The sequence below is a fragment of the Panulirus ornatus genome, chromosome 65 (genome assembly GCF_036320965.1).
Source record: "Panulirus ornatus isolate Po-2019 chromosome 65, ASM3632096v1, whole genome shotgun sequence".
Classification (NCBI taxonomy): domain Eukaryota; kingdom Metazoa; phylum Arthropoda; class Malacostraca; order Decapoda; family Palinuridae; genus Panulirus; species Panulirus ornatus.
Window position 1 is genome coordinate 5,622,501 of NC_092288.1, and position 20,000 is coordinate 5,642,500.

Consider the following 20,000-nt stretch of genomic DNA (forward strand, 5'->3'; position numbering starts at 1 on the left):
GTGTGTGTGTGTGTGTGTGTGTGTGTGTGTGCGTGAAAGAAATTAGAATATATTTGAAAACTAGTTCTGACAAAGAAGTATATCTCACTTATTGGAAAAGAAATTTTAATTATAAGTTTCGGCCCAAGTTAAGAGAAACTAAGAAATTCCTTTTCTGTCTTGTAAGAGATTCAGGTGAGCTGATTCCCTTCACAGGATCAAATACTCTAGTGAAGTTTGGTGCAGCTTTGGTGTGCGTGGGGTTCCTCTGTCTGAACCTCTTCCTTCTCCTTTCATAAATGAATTAGTTTGGATATATATATATATATATATATATATATATATATATATATATATATATATATATATTGTATTATTTTTTTATTTATTATACTTTGTAGCTGGAAACAGGCGAAAGAATGGCCCATCCCACCCACGTACACATGTATATACATATACGCCCACACACGCACATATACATGCTTATATATTTCAATGTATACATACATATATTCAGACAAATACATATATACACATGTACATATTCATACTTGCTGCCCTCAACCATTCCCGTCGAGAAAGGGAAACGGAAGTATATATATATATATATATATATATATATATATATATATATATATATATATATATATATATCCTGGATCAACCCATCAACACCTCGTCGCCCTCGATATACCACACCGATCCAATTAATTGTGCCCGATGCACGCCTCTCACACTCCTGCTGAATGTTCAAGCCCCGATACCCCAGAACCTATTGCACCCTAATTTTCCATCCTCTTCTCTTGGTCTCTCCCTCACCCCTCGTTAGCTCCACTCCTGAGAGGTACATCCTCTGGATTAGTCTTTCTATTGTTCCATCAGTTGTCTTGTCCACGTCGAGGTACCTAAAGCATTCCACTTTCTTCAAGTTCTCCTGGTTTTCAACTGACTTTCAAACCATGGTGTTCACACTGACTTTTAACTCTCTCCTCTCCTACATTTCTCCTGAGTCTCTGTCACCAGCTCCCTCTCTGGGGTCTGCCGCCATGGCCGCTTCATCTGCCAACAGCAGCTGAATCCCATCCCTTGGCCTCAACCCCAGCCATCTACCAGGGTCCTTAGCTCCCAAGACCCTTTCATTCCCCTCTCTCGCCACCCCTTCCATAACCAGATTAAACAACAGTGGTGACATCATACATCCTAGACGCAGTCCTGCCTTCACTAGGAATTCAATTTGAATTTCAAAAAAAAAAATTCACTCAAGGGAATACGGACCCCAGCCACAACGGAACCACTCATCCTCCTCCCTTCCTACTCGCACACTTGCCTTACTCTCTTGGTAAAAACTTGTCACTGTATATAGAGACTGTCCAATTTATGTGGCTTTCGAGCCCGGGCTGAAAATATGATTCCAGTAAAAGTGCAGAATATTTTTACCGTTGTGGTAATCCCGGGACAGTGCAATCTTGAGGCGTGTGGTAAGAATCACCCAGGGATATCGTGAATCCTATGAGAAATTTACCATTATTCATAAATCGTTAAATAACGTAAAAAAATTAGTTTACAAGAAAGTAAAAATCACATCAATTTGACGGTGAGAGAGGAAACGAAATAATTATATTTTCCTTTTTTCTTTTTGAACCGTTATACAGAAAAAAAAGGGCAGTGAAATTTAATAGAGGAATTATTATTTACAGTTGAAAAATATGGGAACGCGTGGCCATTGAGAGAGAGAGAGAGAGAGAGAGAGAGAGAGAGAGAGAGAGAGAGAGAGAGAGAGAGAGAGAGAGAGAGATTTAAACTGCACAGTTAAACTGTGGGACATGGCTGACATCCGGTTGACTGTTTACAACTATTCTATAATTAACTGTTCATTTAATGGCACAAATAAATTGGAGACGCGAAAACAAACTCTTTTGTTGAAGTGAAAAGAGTTTAATTTTTGTGCTGTCGTTCGAGATTCACAAATTCTTTACTGAAAGTTTAAGTATATATATATATATATATATATATATATATATATATATATATATATATATATATATATATATATTTTTTTTTTTTTTTCTTTTTTTTCTTTTAAACTATTCGCCATTTCCCGCATTAGCGAGGTCGCGTTAAGAACAGAGGACTGGGCCTTTTTTTGGAATATCCTCACCTGGCCCCCCTCTGTTCCTTCTTTTGGAAAATTAAAAATATATATATATATATATATATATATATATATATATATATATATATATATATATATATATATATATATATAATTTCTAATTACCCTGGGCCAAATTCTTGGAAGGAGTGTTGTGTAAACTACGGGGTTGCTTGAACCTAAGGTTACGACCTTCATTTGTTTTTTATGTTAGCGTAAATATGTCAACACCTGGACCAGATTTATAGCCTGGGACAGTATTAGGAGTGTACCCTCATGATCACGACGGTACGACCCTTGAGCTCGACGGTACTACGGTACGATCGCGTGACTATCATATCTGGCTTTTTAAAAGGTCGAGTTAAAAGGGCCAAAATGGGTCATACAGTCTTACGTAAAGGGTTGAAAATTAAGTATAAGGGGAAGTCTGAATTATATACACAAATAAATTTGGAAGAATGTTATTTATTTTTCAGTTTTATACTGAAATGAATTTGGAAGAATATTATTTATTTTTCAGTTTTATACAGAAATAAATTTGTAAGAATATTACTTATTTTTCAGTTTTTTTTTTCATAATTGTATGCTATTTTAAGAATGAATTCCTTTCGATTATCCAGACCCCTCAAAAATATTACTTATATTCAAATTTCCTCTTTAATACATGATTGGTGACTGATCCTTTATGGCTTTAAGAACATCAAAGACACAGTTGATTTCTGAAACTCGATTCATGAAATGAAAAAATGGCGAAATTATGATTTTCAGTTTTTTTTCTAATGCACGAATGATTTTACAGAGTCATTATCTTTGTTAATCATGACATCTGAAAACGAAATCGTGATCACGAACTCAATAAATATTTATTAAGTTGGTTGTCTGGGTAAACACCCCCCCCCCCCCACCCCTCATCTTCTGTGGCTAATATATCCATAAAATATTATGACAACCACATCGTTGCCCGAAATGTCTTTTCCCGACTAATTATCTTAAAAAAAAAACCCGTAGATGATATATTGACTGGTCCTCAGATAGACATTTTAATGACCCCTTTTCATAAGCTAATGGCTTGTCATCACTCTATCAAATTAAACTTTGAATGAGAAAATGACGGTAAGATTCACTTTCCACGTGTCATAATTAATACAGAAAATTACTTTAAAATTTCCTATATACAGGAAAAATTATATATATATATATATATATATATATATATATATATATATATATATATATATATATATATATATAGATTCCTAGTTTATACATTTGCTATTTTCACTTCATAATGATCGTGTTAAGAAATTAGTTCATGTTTTCAAATGTACCTGATGGCAAATTACGTTTGTCACCGGTGGTTCGTATCGTGATAAGGATATCAAAAAGAAGGATAATAGATTATATTTCTGATGATTTTGATTACTCAAAGTTGACCACGTCTTGCAGTGCACACGTTTGTTGAAGAGAAACACATTTTGTTCAAAGTCTTATGATACTATTATAGAGTATATAAAAGAAAAAAAAATAGTAGTATATATTCTTTTTGATGATGTAAATTCGGAAGGGAATGTTATGGTAACTGATTGTATATAAATCATACTCCATCTTATATATTTTCAGTAAAAAAATCTTTTTTTTTCTTCTAAAAATTGAGAAACATGAATAGATTATAATATGTAATGTTGTTGATCATAGTAAAGCGAGCCATAACACCTGTCTTATGACTTCAAGTGAATGATAATGTTGGCTTTACTGAAAATTATATTCGTAAGAGTGACGCAATTCGTTATTCTTCTGTTTTCTGCTGCCTTAATGATATATATTCAGTAGTTCAGATAATTTCGTTTATTGAATCTTTATAATACATTATATTATAAAGGAATTATGTGAACTCCCTCTGAAGTGCGATTACCCCTTCATTATATATATATATATATATATATATATATATATATATATATATATATATATATATAATATAATATATATATATATATCAAGGTAATAGTTTAAATCGATGTCACTAGTCGTATGGGGGTGTTTCAGAAGATAATAAAACCATTTCCGCAAACAGCAAATTTTGTTACACGATCGGGATTATGTACACTTGCATTAATTTTACAAATGGAAATGTAACTTTATATATTACAGATGTAAAGCAAAATTGTTGGTCCATCGCGCTCCTCTCCTTCGTTCATCTAAATTCATCCCATCCCCCGTCGTTCAAACTTGCTATCACCAGAGTTTAATTGATAACATGAAATTAATAAGAATAATGTTAATGGTAAAGTTAGTTTATGCTTTATGTTTAGATAATTCCAAGTGCAGTTAGATTGGTAACATTTTTGAAGCATCATATATATATATATATATATATATATATATATATATATATATATATATATATATATATATATATATCAAAATTGGCTACCAAAACGGTCGTGGGAGCGACCTTATAGAGGAAATGCTTCATGCACTTTCAGCTGTAAGGTATGTTGAACAGGAAGAAGAAAGAAAAGTAATTTGGACAGGAATTACCCTTAAATATAACTCTAAGTAGAAAAGAATAATTATATATGAGACGGCTAACAATTAATCATTCTCTTACGTCGAAATGATCATTTCGAATGATTAATGGTTGAAAAATTTATATATTAGGTGTGATTTAGCTTGCTGTATTCGAGTAGAATATAGCAAATAGAGAAAAAGTTAAAAAAAAATTAATGAAATTCTACGACAGAAAACGTAAACAATCGCTGGAACGCCGAAACAAAAAATGGGGGGGCAGACGAAAGAAAAACATAAAGACGCGGATGACAACATGAAAAGACCAATAAAAGGGATATGCTGGAAAGGGAGAGTATTGAGCGAGGAGGGGGTAAAGTGAGGTGGGAGAGGCGAAGGGGAGGAAGCATGGAGGCAGGATCCACGAGGGGCAAAGGACAGCGCTACACTAGGGGGGGAGGGAGGGAGGAGGGAACCGCCTCAGCTGTTGACAAACAAAGACCAAACATCTGGCAGGACTTATACCCGCCCCGCTGCCAGACGTATGAAAAAAAAAAACAAACGCTATTAAAACCCCCCCATAACGTTTTTAATTCTTCTTTTCCCGGTCTGCTTGATTAACATAATCACATATAACTTTTCTTTTGATCACAGGTAAATAATATATGTAATTGGACTTAGTATTAGGATATTTGAAATGATATTTGTAAAGTTTGGGAACGGACATTGTGTGAAGTACCTAATGTGACAGATGTTTGTAAGAGAGAGAGAGAGAGAGAGAGAGAGAGAGAGAGAGAGAGAGAGAGAGAGAGAGAGTCGGACAAATGCAGAATCATTGTACGTATTTCGAGATATTATGAGTTAGACTGAGAAACGAGTAAGAGCGGGAAACAAAGAGAAGAGAATAAAGAAAGACTCACGAGAGGAAAAAAAATATGGTAACGAAACGTACAGCAGCAGAACAAACAAGTAAACAAGCAGGGAGGCAAACAAGCTACACACAGAGGGGTAGTTAAGAGTGTTGAACAAGAGACGTGACAACAGCATCTCAATGTAGAGCTCAAACATAAGACGGCCGTTATGAGAGAGAGAGAGAGAGAGAGAGAGAGAGAGAGAGAGAGAGAGAGAGAGAGAGAGAGAGAGAGGCATAGACAGAGTGAAGAGGGGGGGACATAGATAGCCAGATACATCTACTGTCACACGCTAGATATGCGATAGCCTAGGGTGACTACATGAAACAGACAGAAGGCGTTGGACAGATAGCAACAGGCTGTTGGAAACAGCAAAAAAAATGGCAGACAGGTTGAAACAGCCAAAGTTAAACAGAGGTAAGAAGGAGAAGCAGAAATAACGGAGTTCAAACTGAAGTTGGTCATTGTCTACAGAAAACTCGAATGAAAACAAAGGAAAGTAGACGGGTTCAGACATGCGGTTGATGGTAACCAGATCCACGAACGAACTGGAAGAGACAGGCATCGTACAGGAAGACAACGAACCACTACAGCCCCGGCGTTGGGCGGGAAAAAACAAAAACGCAAAACGCGAAGTGGCAACAACATCAGACATGCAGTGAGACGAGACAACAGACCAGCCAGCCACCCAGCCAGCCAGCCAGCCAGACAACAGCAGACTCTCATTCACACCAGACATCACCAGACAGGCTGCCAGACTGTACAATAGAGGACTAGCTAGCTGGACTGTCCATAAGCATGAAACAGTCAGCCCAAAACAGCCAGGCGTGAATCAGGGAGCCCGGGTGAAGGCGGTGGTCGGTAAGGGGGGGGTAACGTCAACACGAGGCGAGCCTGGCCATGTGTCAGGAGGCTACACAATGCCGGGCCGAGGGAGGGAACACCCTGGGGTTAGCAAAATACTGAGAATTATGGTAATGAGGGGTAGTTCGGGTGGTGGTGGGTTGGGGGGGGGGGGATGTTGTGCCGGCACGTGCTGGGGTGCAGAGAGAGAGAGAGAGGGTGGGAGCTGCACGTGTGAGGGGGGTGTGGCAAATTAGGGGGAGAGGGAAAGAGTCACACGTGCCGCTGCCATACCACCCTCCTCCTACACGACCTCCCCTCCCTCCCTCCTCCCTCCTCCCCCCTACAAACCCTTACCCAACGTACGCTCGTATCTCTCGAACTTTCCTTCGTTTTTCCCTCTGTGACCAGAGACCATATCATTTTTTATATAGTTTATATGTTTATATATATTCTCTATAGATATATGAAAGGTGTCTTTCCGTATGATTATCCCTGTGTGGAGGCGAGAGTATTCATATTGTCATGGCGGGAATGTGTTGTGTTTACATCCATGTTCCCAGGCGTGGCCGGCCGGGTAGCAACAGAGGGGCCCCGGGTGGGTGGGTCTCTCCGTGGGGAGGCCACCCACCCCCCCAGGGCCGGCTGCTGGGGGTGACGGGGCCTCAGGGGGCCTTCTTTTAGGGGGGGGGAGCACTCTTGGGTCCACCACTGGGGGAGGCCCCCCTACGGCTTACTCCAGGTGGGGGTGAAGCTGGGGGATAATTCTCACAAAGGAGGGAATTGGGGGGAGGGAGGTAGTAGCAGAGGCCCTTCGATTACGAGAGAGAGAGAGAGAGAGAGAGAGAGAGAGAGAGAGAGAGAGAGCACCCCGTCATCTGATATGTTGTGAGTCACTTTCCTAAAAATTCATCACATGATTCATTACCTTCACACCCCCAACCAAGTATCTTCCCCCCTTTTTTTTTTTTTTAGTTAATGATTTGGACTCTAAATTAACAATCTCCCGCCGCTGACTCGTAAGGGATGCCGTATATAAGAGAAATGAAACCCACGCGATCTCTTGTCATTCATATTTTGTATGAAAAGTGATGGAAAACTGCCAGTTTATTTCCTACGAATTATAGAAGTGTCCCTCCCTCCCTCCCTTTCTTCCCCCCTACCCCTCCCCTCCCCTTGGGGAAAAAAATGTAGAATTGGGCACAACGTAGTCCAGGATCAAGGGTGAGTCATACACGGCAGGCAGCACGATAACACCCGCAACCCTGTACGATATCTGCCTATGCTGCCAGGCGTCGCACGAGCAAATACCACAATCAAAGATGCGGTCCTCCCTCCATTAATCATCCTCCCATGGTGCATTTGAGTATCAAAACGCGAAATCCCCCCCCAAATTCGCAGATACCCTCTACGCGTTCTTGGCGATCATTATGTAATACGTGAAAGAAGGAATTACCTCGAATTCGCCCCACGTTCGCAAGTGCGCGAAATGTACCACCTGCACGAAGGCTGTGGAGATGATAATCGACGACATTTAGAGATGGGATTATAACAGTGTTCATCTCCTCAGAGCCAGAAGATGATTTGGAACTCGCCGGAAGTAAGGAGAGAACAGTAACCGCCCAGGGCAAGTTTCCTCCTAACCCCCCCACCCAACCAAGCCCCTTTCCCTCCCGCCCCAACACCCCTGGTTGTCCTGCCTCCGCGCCAGATGTACGACAACTGCAGCTTCCTGGATCAACGGACAGCCTTCCGCACGTAAATAAGCACAATATCTTTTTTTTCTTTGTTTCCCCGCGTTACCAGACGCTAAGAAACCACTCTAGCTATCACATTAGGGTCAACCTATTCCATTAACGTAGGAAATGTCATTGTCGTACCCATGACTAATGGAGGATGGATGGGAAATATGAGTGATAAATAAGCATTAGGTACTTGTAATGTGTTATGAGTGTCGTGGGGAGGGAGGGAGCGAGGGCCCGCAGGTGGGGAGGGAGGGACTTGGTTTTGGCGGGGAGGAGGGACAGGCAGGCGGCTGGCCAGGATGCGCGCCTCTCACAAAAACAATGTCCAGGGATCGATATCCATGTTACCCAGGACGACAGACAGGGCTTAGGTAATGATGGTAATCAGGCTTATTAATATGGCTTACTGTAAGTATCTCTCTCTCTCTCTCTCTCTCTCTCTCTCTCTCTCTCTCTCTCTCTCTCTCTCTCTCTCTCTCTCTCTCTCTCATGGGGCAGGTATCCTCCTCCCTTCGTGTGTCAGATGTCATGAGGTTATCATGACTACATTACCTGGTTATGGATTCATGAAAAACCAGTTACAACTGTTGTTGTCATGCACGCTCTTCATGAGTCATATTGAGCCATATTAATACTACAGATGATAAACTTTTGATATATGTATATATATATATATATATATATATATATATATATATATATATATATATGTATGTATGTATATATATATATATATTACTTGTACTATACGGTGAGGGAGTTTTACACTCGTGGGGCCCCCATCTTAAACAGTATCTGCCAAACAACTTCATGAATTCTTGTATGTTGTCTACATGAATCATGTCTTCATTCCCTTTTCAAGTGACGTCCTCTGGTTGCCCCCCAGTCTCCCCCTGTACCCCTCGCAGAACTTGATTGCTCACTGCGTGATCTGTCTGTTTACCCGAAAGTTGTGGTGATTGACTAAGTCACCCCTCACTCTTCTCTCTTCCAAGGTAGGGCAGATTTCGAGCCTCCAAAGTCATTGTTTTTATAACTCAGCTGTCTCTAAGTCTGGAGCGGCCATCTTTGTTGTCCTCCTGTGGAATTTCTGTAAAGTTTTTTTTCTTTTCTTCCCAAGATGCGGTGACCAAGTTTGAAAAGTATATTGTAATATCGGCCTTGTGTGTGTGTGTGTGTGTGTGTTTCTGTCAACATTTATAAGCATACACTTACATATTTTCCTCTTGGTTATAAATAAATTATCCAGTAATAACATCACTGTGTGCTTATATACTCACAGGAAATATTTCATTTATCAGCTCATTTTTATTTGCATTTATATCTGACATTTAATTACACACACACACACACACACACACACACACACACACACACACACATAGAGTTTAGCTGCAGAAATGTGTGTGTGTGTGTGTGTGTGTGTGTGTGTGTGTGTGTTCATTCGCAATACAGAGAAACGAAGCTACGTATTCATTCGCATTACAGAGAAAACCAAAGTGAACTACATATATATTCATTCTCATCACAGAGCAACGTAGAGATAAACAGGGATAACTATAAGGTCATATACTACATCCTGTTGAGGTAAAGAGATATTATATAACTATTATTTATCATTAGCTGGGGGACCCAATGTTTGGCTTGTGATTGGCCAATCTGCCATCTGAAAAGAAGAATGGGAAGTCGTTTAGCAGCGAAATGTCAAAAAAGGTCAGATAATAATATGAGATTGACCTCCTCCCCACTTCCCATCTTTCTAAATCTATGAAATCTGCAAGAAACACATGAAGATCGATTCTGCTTTTGCTGAATCAAAGGTTTTTTTGAAGCGATCCAATTTTGATAACGTGGTTGTATATTCTGGCGGGAAGTTTTTGAAGTTTAGATAAAGTAGACTCGTTCTGTGTAAGAAAAAATATTCAGGGGTTGTTCGCTCTGCAAACTTATGACTTGAACATGTGTATTTTAATAATTAAATTGATAAATATGGTAAGGGGAAGTTAGCTAATTTATTATATAGATATGGTAAAAAGGTATCTAACACATGAATTATATTATGAATATGGTAAGAAGGCAACTGATTTATTAGAAGTGAAATTATTTATTATATTTACTTATTCGAAGCGTTAAGTTGTTCTGGGTAAGTTAGTGTTGTTCTTGTCGTTGTTCTTGTTTTAAGTTCAGTGTTTTATTTGTGTACTTAAGCTTGATTTTAAGCTGTGTAATTAAGTAATAATTTTACATATTCCTTTATGTATGTTTTTTTCAGTACATGGTGGTATTTTTCTGTAAATAGATTAATGATTATTATTACCATCATTATTTTTCTGTAAATAGATTAATAATTATTATTACCATCATTATTTTTCTGTAAATAGATTAATAATTATTATTACCATCATTATTTTTCTGTAAATAGATTAATAATTATTATTACCATCATTATTTTTCTGTAAATAGATTAATAATTATTATTACCATCATTAATGTCTTATATTTCATAAGTAAAATGACTGTGTATTCTTTTTATAATTTTGGTTAGTGTAACTATACAATTTTTTTTTAATGTATTTATATAAAACTTGAATCATATTTTCTGCTGGTGCATTTGTCTAAGAGAGAGAGAGAGATAGAGAGAGAGAGAGATAGAGAGAGAGAGAGAGAGAGAGAGCTGTCTTTAAACAGGATATGTGTCACGTATTGTCATATATGTTTGGTTATACCCGAGCGGTTTGGTTGTAATTGTCTGCTTTATTGTTTTGCTCACTAATTATGCTGTTGGTGAGGTGGACACTTCATTGTGACACCCACACCCCCACTTCTGTCTGGGGTACTACCCTTCTCCCTACCCCCCATTGTGGTACCTCAATATATGGTACCTTCCATTGAAGGGGGTTCAACCGCTGCGAGATCAGCCTAGTATCCCCATAATACGTTTTCTATCACCATTATATATATATATATATATATATATATATATATATATATATATATATATATATATATATATATATATGGCACAGTAATACGTAAGTTGTATGGATAAGTACGTAAACTTTTATCCCGTTGTGGTTGATGTATTGTCATAATACAGTGTATTCTGTATTCTCATCATACACTGAATAACGTATTGTTATACCTTGCTCTGTATAATGTATTGGGGGGGAATGTATATAGTCATATGTTACATATTTCCTTGCCTGTGTTTCGCCAAATTACATACAAAAACAAACACAAAATATTCCAGCGTTTTATCAATGATTTTTTATTGTGTGATAAATTACATCAAAATTTGTTTTAAGGTTATGTACGATGTATGAAGGATTTGGCTCATAAATCATGTATGAAGCACTCTCATGCCTCAGATACTCCTGCTGTGAGTGTAAAGGTGTAGATCCTGGGAATAATACAGTTTGCTACACCCTTACATTACCTCACGTCCATTCTGCCCAAATTCATATTTGTGTCATATATATATATATATATATATATATATATATATATATATATATATATATATATATGTATATTATCCCTGGGGATAGGGGATTAAAAATACTTCCCACGTATTCCCTGCGTGTCGTAGAAGGCGACTAAAAGGGGAGGGAGCGGGGGGCTGGAAATCCTCCCCTCTCGTTTTTTTTTTTTTTTAATTTTTCCAAAAGAAGGAACAAAGAATTGGGCCAGGTGAGGGTATTCCCTCAAAGGCCCAGTCCTCTGTTCTTAATGCTACCTCGCTAACGCGGGAAATGGCGAATAGTTTAAAAGAAAGAAGGAAAGATATATATATATATATATATATATATATATATATATATATATATATATATATATATATATATGTGTGTGTGTGTGTGTGTGTGTGTGTGTGTGTGTGTATACTTTATCATTGGCTCTGTAGTGCATAAGTGGAAATACGAATTATAATATAGTTTGTATACATGTATTATTATGTTTTAATATTCCATTTGATTGGAGGCAGTTACACAGATGTCCTCCTCTCACATATCTCATGGGTTTATATAACCCAGCCAGTTTGCCAGAGCTACAAAAGGTTTAATAAAACAACGTCAGCTTTAACTGTAAACTTGGGTATTCCATGTGAAGCATTCATAAATATTTTTTTCAATGGTTGATTACTTTTTTTTTGTGTGTGTAGCATTGATTATAGGTAATATATGTTCGGTGGGTGGTGTGTACTTGTGTTATTGTGGTTGTTTGTGTGTGTGTGTGTGTGTGTGTGTGTGTGTGTGTGTGTGTGTGTGTGTGTAGATACTTTGAACACTTGTACCACATATGATTTGCTATATTATCTATTACGACATCCTGTAAAACACTAGATATATCTTCATAAATCAGTAACTCAGTTATCAGAGTCATTCTATCGTTGTAAATAAGTAATGTAATATTTTTTTGTAAACGAGTCTCTTCTCTGTCAATAAGCACTGTGTAAACAGGTCATGTTGACTTCGTAAACAGGTCATGTTGACTTTGTAAACAGGTCATGTTGACTTTGTAAACAGGTCATGTTAACTTCGTAAACAGGTCATGTTCACTTCGTAAACAGGTCATGTTCACTTCGTAAACAGGTCATGTTCACTTCGTAAACTTCATGTTCACTTCGTAAACAGGTCATGTTCACTTCGTAAACAGGTCATGTTCACTTCGTAAACAGGTCATGTTGACTTTGTAAACAGAACATGTTCACTTCGTAAACAGGTCATGTTGACTTCGTAAACACCTGATGTTTATTGTTGGTGACATGTTACGTCATCCCCCCCCACCCACGTTAATGTTATCATTGTCACCGTGTTCCCGGGAGAATTAACTTGGACGTGACCATAGCGAGAGTTAGTGAGGTTATAATGTCATTATGGCAACGCCCTGCAGGGCGTGGGAGGCGTGGGGGGGGGGGGGGGGGGGGGGGGGGGCCGCGGGGCGCGGACTGGCCTCCGCACCGGAGGCAGGCGTTTGGAAGGGGGAGAGGGCTGGCGTGTGTGTGTGTGTGTGTGTGTGGGGGGGGGGGGGGGTTGGAAGGGGGCTGGATGCGTCGGCGGCAGGCGTGGGGGTGGAGGGGGAGTGGGGCTAGTCGTGGGCTATGGCAGGCGTGGGCACCGTAGAATCTGTCTGTGTGTGGCGCATAGAAACCGTAAATGATAAACACTCGAACTCTTAAATGACCAGTTATTACCGTGCGAAGTGTAAAAATGAAAAGAAAATAAAAATCCGAATTGAATTTACACCTCCGCGCTGTGATTTACACAGGTAAACCATTTACCATAACGTTGGTGGCGTAGACCATCCCTGGCATAGAAAGATATCTTGATACGTAGAGAGAAAGTGGAACCAAAGCGCAAGGTACATGTAGCTCTATGTGTTCGCCCGGCTTTATATATATATATATATATATATATATATATATATATATATATATATATATATATATATATATATATATAAAACTTTTCATCCCATTTCGTGTCTGGCCATGAATCACAAAAGCCTTTCACGAGCATCAAAGTAACTACAGAGAATGAATTTACTCTAGGTTTTGTCCTATTGAAGATGAAATAGAGTTGATGGCACAGCCTCTCTCTCTCTCTCTCTCTCTCTCTCTCTCTCTCTCTCTCTCTCTCTCTCTCTCTCTCTCTCTTTCTCTCTCTCTCTCTCTTCTCAGTTCAGGGGGTCGTACCTTCGTGTGTTTAAAGGTCGCACTGTCGTTTTGTAGGGGTCGTACAGTCATCACTCAAATGGTCGTACCGTCGTACTCATGGGTCGTACAGCCGTGTTCAGGAGGTCGAATGAGACAATACCATTTTTTTTTTTTGTACGTATATCTGTGTTTCCACTCAAGATTTAACTACCGCTGAACCTTCCCCTCAAGCGCTCACCTTATCCCCTTTTCATGTGCCATTTGGTACAAAAAAAAAAACATGAGGTACCATGGTCTGGACGTTCGGGTGGGTGAGAGGTGTGTATGGGATGGAATGAATTGGAAAGTTGTGTTATACGGGGGGCGACGTGCTTTCAGTGGGCGGAAGCAGAGCATACGAAGCCGTCAGGAGAAACAGGGCCACGGTCGAAGGGGCTTGACTGTGGATGGTGAGCTGTGGTTTCGGTGCATCATTACACAGAGAGTGGGGATGTAGGCATGGTAAGCCATTATTCATCTGTTCCTGGCGCTAACTTACTATTGATGCGCAAGGTGAAGAAATATGAACTCATTAGACAGACAGATAGATAGATAGATAGATAGATTGAGATAGATAGATTGATTGATAGAGGCAGATAGACAGCATAGCAAAGGATCCAATCAGGAAGAAGGTGGATGTGATGAGGGTTGGGGGGTAGGTGAGTGGGTGTCTATGCTGGGTCGGCACGCCCCACATGGATCTAAGGTGCAATCCCCGTGAGATCTCGTAGTGATATATATATATATATATATATATATATATATATATATATATATATATATATATATATATATATATATATATATATATATATATATATCGTACGACCTAAGATCTCTTGATCATAACAGTTGTTCAGTCTCGTTCGTTGCCCTGGTCCCTCTGGGCCCTTTCAGGGTCTGCCATATCTGGGGGTCGTTTGATCATCTTCCTCCCAAAATTGATGTTACCCCCCCAGAGCATCAAAGACGCTGTGTGTGTGTGTGTGTGTGTGTGTGTGTGTGTGGTGGGGGGTGGTGGTGGTGGGGGGAATCGAACCTGAGCCCCCGAAGTAGAGTTGTTTGGTCCAGCTCGCTCAGCCTGGCTGGAGGATGGCTTCCATCCACCCCCTCCCACCCAAGCCCCATATCTCTTGATTTTCGTGAGTTCGTGGAATTAAAGATTCGTTTTTTTTTTTTTTTTTAGTGCGTCAGGATCGTTTAAATTCTGTGACCATATCTTGGTTGCTTCCTTTCTTTTTTTTCTTAGGGTATTAATGAATGGGATTTGGTAGGCAGAGGACATAAGCCATGCGCAGAGAGATCGAATCTCTAGGCTCCTGCGCAGGAGGGAAGGTTGGGCAGTGAGTTTGAGGTAGTCTTGGATCCCGCTGTGGCGTAGATGATTTTGTTTCCTTGATCCCCTTCGTATTTAATCCTACGCCATGGAGCCTCTGACGTAATACACGAATGCAAACTCCACGTACAGTGAATCATTGAGGATCATAAACGTAGAATTATATACTAAATAAACTCTCAGAACTTGCTACAGATGATGGTAATAAATTCTTAAAAGGATTTGATTCTTTTAACCAATGGAAAAAAAAGGAAAGAGAGATAGGAGGTGTTGCTCTTGCCTCCACATACTACGGAGAGGATGATATCATACGTAGATAACAACGATAGCTTCAGATAACACCACCGGGCTGGGCTGGGCTGGGCGGGTTTTATAGAAAATGTAAAAACGGCCGTTTTCAGAGAACTGTGTAAATAGTGAAGCCTTGTTTACCTTCCTGTTCTCATATTGATGATGTACGGTCCTGAATGTGCACGAGTCGACGAGACTCGAGGACGAGAGAGAGAGAAAGAGGACTCTCTCTCTCTCTCTCTCTCTCTCTCTCTCTCTCTCTCTCTCTCTCTCTCTCTCTCTCTCTCTCTCAAAATAAGTTTTTTTTTAAGACATGATGAGAGTGCCATGGGTGGGTGGGGGAGGGAGGAAGGGGGGGGGGGTTGTTCCTTTGACGAATTGAGACCCAGTGAGGAGGAGGAGGAGGAGGAGGGAGTTGTGGACGAGGAAGGTCCAATAGAAGAGACGTTTGCCGGCTCAGGATCTGTATAATGGAGAGGAGCCAAGCTTGGCTCTATAATGACCCTGTATGATGAAGGCAATCAACACCCCTCTCACGTCATGCTCTAGAGAGGTTAATTAAGACGCTACAGAGCTCTTGGTTCCTGTTAATTACAGGGAGTAATTAAGAGCAGACGGAGTGGTTGTCGCAGCTGGTGCTGTAAGTGGTGGCGTGGCTGCCATCTCGCGGGAACCACCTGTTGCTCCCGTGCCGCTGCTGTTGCCAGCTGTTCAGGAAGCTGTTCCATCTACCTGTTGCTGTCTGAGCGTCTGCTGTTCCATCAGCTGCTTGCTCCACACCCCCCCTGTTCCGCCAGTGTCCACCCTTCCCTTATCTACCTTTCCACTAAGGGTCATCACAGATAAGGTCATGACCTTCACAGCCTGTTGGCTCCATGACCTCGGGTCATACATAAGGTCATGAATCTTGTAACCCCTTGACGCTCTGACCTCGTAGCCATGGCATGACGTCACTGTACCGGAGGTCAGGTCATGTTGAAGATAAACCATGGAGGCCATGATGAGGTTAAACCCTCCCCCCACCCCCCAACCCCAGCTATGTTCTCACCCCCTCCCCAGCACAACTGTGGCCATATTTCTCCCCCTTCCCCCCCTTTACCACAGCTATGGAACCCCGCACCCCAACCCCACCCCCCCTCTTTTCCTCCCCACCACTGCTCCTGTGATCGCCCTTTGTCCTCTCCCCCCCTCTCCCCCCCCCCCCCTTCTCAGGAGCAGAGCAGCAGCAGCAGCAGCAGCCACCGTCAGATAAAACAACGGCGCTTCTTACCCTCGCTCCGTTTTCTCCCGGCTCAGCAGACGTCCTGCCCTTCCTTATCGTCAAAGATGGCAGTCAGCCGTTTTCTAAAGATGGCGGACGGGTCGTGATTGAAAATATCTTTTTTTTTTTTCCTACCGTCAGGTTGTCTGTCCGGACAACCTGACCTTAAGTTCTGCTTCCTTACCGTCCCCCAGACACACACACACACACACACACACACACATGTATATACCACATAGTCATATACAGGAGTTACTCCACTTCTACAAAAGTCCTCTACGCCCTAGTGTGAAGCTCACACATGTCAAGTGGATCCTCCTGCACCCCTCACTTAGCCAAGGTGGAATCAAACCCCATTCCACATTATTAATCCTCCTGTTAATACCTTCGTCTTCTTCTTCTTCTTCTTCTCTCTTCCTCTTCCTCTTCTTTTACCTGTTTCCATTGAGACTAATTTTGTTTCCTCTCTCTCTCTATTCTAAAGGTATTACTTCGGCCTCTGATGTCATGAGGTGCCTGTATATACCCCTGCCACTAAGTCCTGAACCCCTTGCATTCGACTGGCTTCCAACAACACCAGCCACCACCACCACCACCACCCAGCGCTGCTTCCCATAACCTCAGTGTTGAGGACGACCATACGTGGAATGACCGTTGTGTTACCTACCTCCTCCTCGACACAGGTGAGCCAGTCAGTAGGACTCTGTCCATTCTCGTGTGTGTCCCCCGTCTCTCTTCCTCCAGAACCTTCCCATTGTTTTAGAATTCACGTCTGCAAACACCCGCGAGGGAACCTATATTATTAATCTCTCTCTCTCTCTCTCTCTCTCTCTCTCTCTCTCTCTCTCTCTCTCTCTCTCTCTCTCTCTCTCTCTCTCTCTCTCTCTCTCTCTATCTATCTATCTCTCTCTCGATACACCGTATCTTATATATGAGGTGGCCTCGACTCGGGGGGAGGGGGTATTGTCCCCCCCCCCGTCCCATGGCCTCTGTTATGTAGTTTTCTTGTTTTTTTTGGGTTTTTTTTTCGTTCTTTTGTAGGATCGTAGCCGCGTGGGTGTATCCTGTGTTTACATTTAATAAGCTTTTCCCAGAACGATAACAACAGACGCATAGACGACGTCTCTTTTTTTTTTTTTTTTCCATTTTCTATTCTTTAAGGGTTTCCCCCGGAGTCTCCCAATACATTTTCTTCGGATGCAAAGTTTGGTCATGTGCATTGGGGGGAGGGGGAGGGGGGGGGTGGAAGGAAAGTGGGTGTTTACATCGCTTATTTTCAATTGCCTATTTGCATCGTACGGGAGGGGGGAGAGGGAGGAAGAAAGGAGGGGGGGGTTAGAAAGTTTTATTCTCGTGCCCTCCCCCCCTCCCTCTCTCACCCCCCTCGGCCCCTCCCCCGCATTGTACGGGGAGGGAGAGAGAGGGTAAGAGGGAGGAGGAGGGGGGGGGAGAGTTTTATTCACGTGCCCCCCCCCCCACCCAACTCCAACCCCCCAATATCTTGAACATTCGCTGTTATCAGACGTCTTAAGAGCCATGCAAGGGGTTTGTATGAACCAGTCTTTGTCTTCGTATATTTGGATGATTAAAGGATCTTGATAATCTATGAAATTACTACTTCATAAATCCGTATGTGCTTTGTCGATATGTAGATACATGACATACGTAACTGAATACCGACGCGTTACGCCTCTTTTACCTTGAATGATAGAATTCTGACACATTTAATCTCAGAAACGAGCGGCACCAGTGTAAAGAGAAAACAAATTAGTTATGGTTGGGGAGTTAATTAACTAAACCTCCTTTTCATCTAATCTAATGGAGGTGCTTAACGGGGGGGGAGGGCAAGAGAAAGTAATTTAGAACTTTTCTCCTCAAAATCCTTAAAAACTAGGGGATGGTCTATGGCAAGAGTTCTTTCTGGTTATATATATATATATATATATATATATATATATATATATATATATATATATATATATATACTCTTTCGTCTTTAACGACGTTACCGTACGCATAGGTTTGTCATCGTACCGTTGAAGGTGCGTTACATTTTAAGGAAACGCATGGTTATCGTACGGAAGACGCCAGGTTAACGTACTCTTCGAGATGCGTCATTCAAAAAAAGAAGTATCTTATAGATGTCAAAATAACGTTCATTTCATTTGAAGTCGCGCTGAAGAAAACTTGTTTAACGTGTAGTAGACGTGAATTATCGTACACTTGGAGCTGAGTCAGTTTAAAAGAATCTGTGATATCGTACAGAACACGTCAGGTTAACTTACTCTTGGGAATGTCATCGTACATGGGATATGCTCAGGTATCGTACCCATAGGGCCAGCATTGCCATACACAACTACACAGTGTGAATGGGTCGTACTCACGGGGTTAGATTATAGTACACAACATGCAGTTACTACTCAACTGGAGTTTACTTATGATACACTGACATTGTCATCACACACACACACACACACACACGATGGAAGATTATTGTACATCTGGTCACTGCTTCCTTAGACTTGAGGGTCATTCGTCGTACAGAATACAGTAAATTATCGTACTCATCATGGTTTCACACTTGTCAAGGTGAGTAATCATCTTTAAAAACCCAGATTACGAGTTATATCTTTAGGAAGGTCAGGTCGACCTTCCCAAAAGGTCAAATCACCATACTCCAACGGGTCAATCGGCTTACGTGACTGTCAGTGGTGACCTAACCTTTGACCTATGTCGACCTGACCCGTACGAGGAAAAGTAATTGAATATGACTCACTTTACGTCCATCATTAATATATCTCATCAAGATGACGCTCTGTGATTAGAGAAGGATTGAACTAGGTCTAATTAGCAATTCAAATGCATTTTTTAAAATATTAATCACACGCTAACTGGGCCTGTGTCGTTACCCTTTCAAACTGTGAATGGCCAGGCTTTTGGAACTGTTGACTGGTAATTAGTCACCGAGGGTCATTCCCTGCGACCTTTAACGAAGGGTAATTAAGCATTCCTTGTAATGAAAAGCGTCGTAATTAAAGGCTCTGCTATGTGCCGTGGCATCCAGCAAGATAACAGATCTTGTGTTTGTATATTAAAGGATAACATGGACGGTAATGCCTACGTTAGATAAGATAATATACCTTTTTTTTTTGAAGTAGAACTGATATGTTTGATTCCATACAAGACGTAATTTGCTATACGTCTGTACGTTTGATTATGTAAAGATATATGCATATGTGTAACTTTATATATCTATATATATATATATATATATATATA

At 40.7% G+C, this 20,000-nt stretch overlaps 1 protein-coding gene across 2 annotated transcripts in view; it reads left to right on the forward strand.

Annotated features, from left to right (window-relative positions):
- The window catches only part of LOC139746508 (protein brain tumor-like), a 245,501-nt gene that overhangs the window by 40,286 nt on the left and 185,215 nt on the right, over window positions 1–20,000 (forward strand). The window contains exon 2 of one of the 2 annotated variants that reach the window (XM_071657818.1): window positions 17,206–17,404. The exons of the other annotated variant lie outside the window; for it this stretch is intronic. The gene's annotated coding sequence lies outside the window, so the exon portion shown is untranslated. The remainder of the gene's footprint in view (window positions 1–17,205; window positions 17,405–20,000) is intronic. 2 annotated transcript variants of the gene reach the window in all.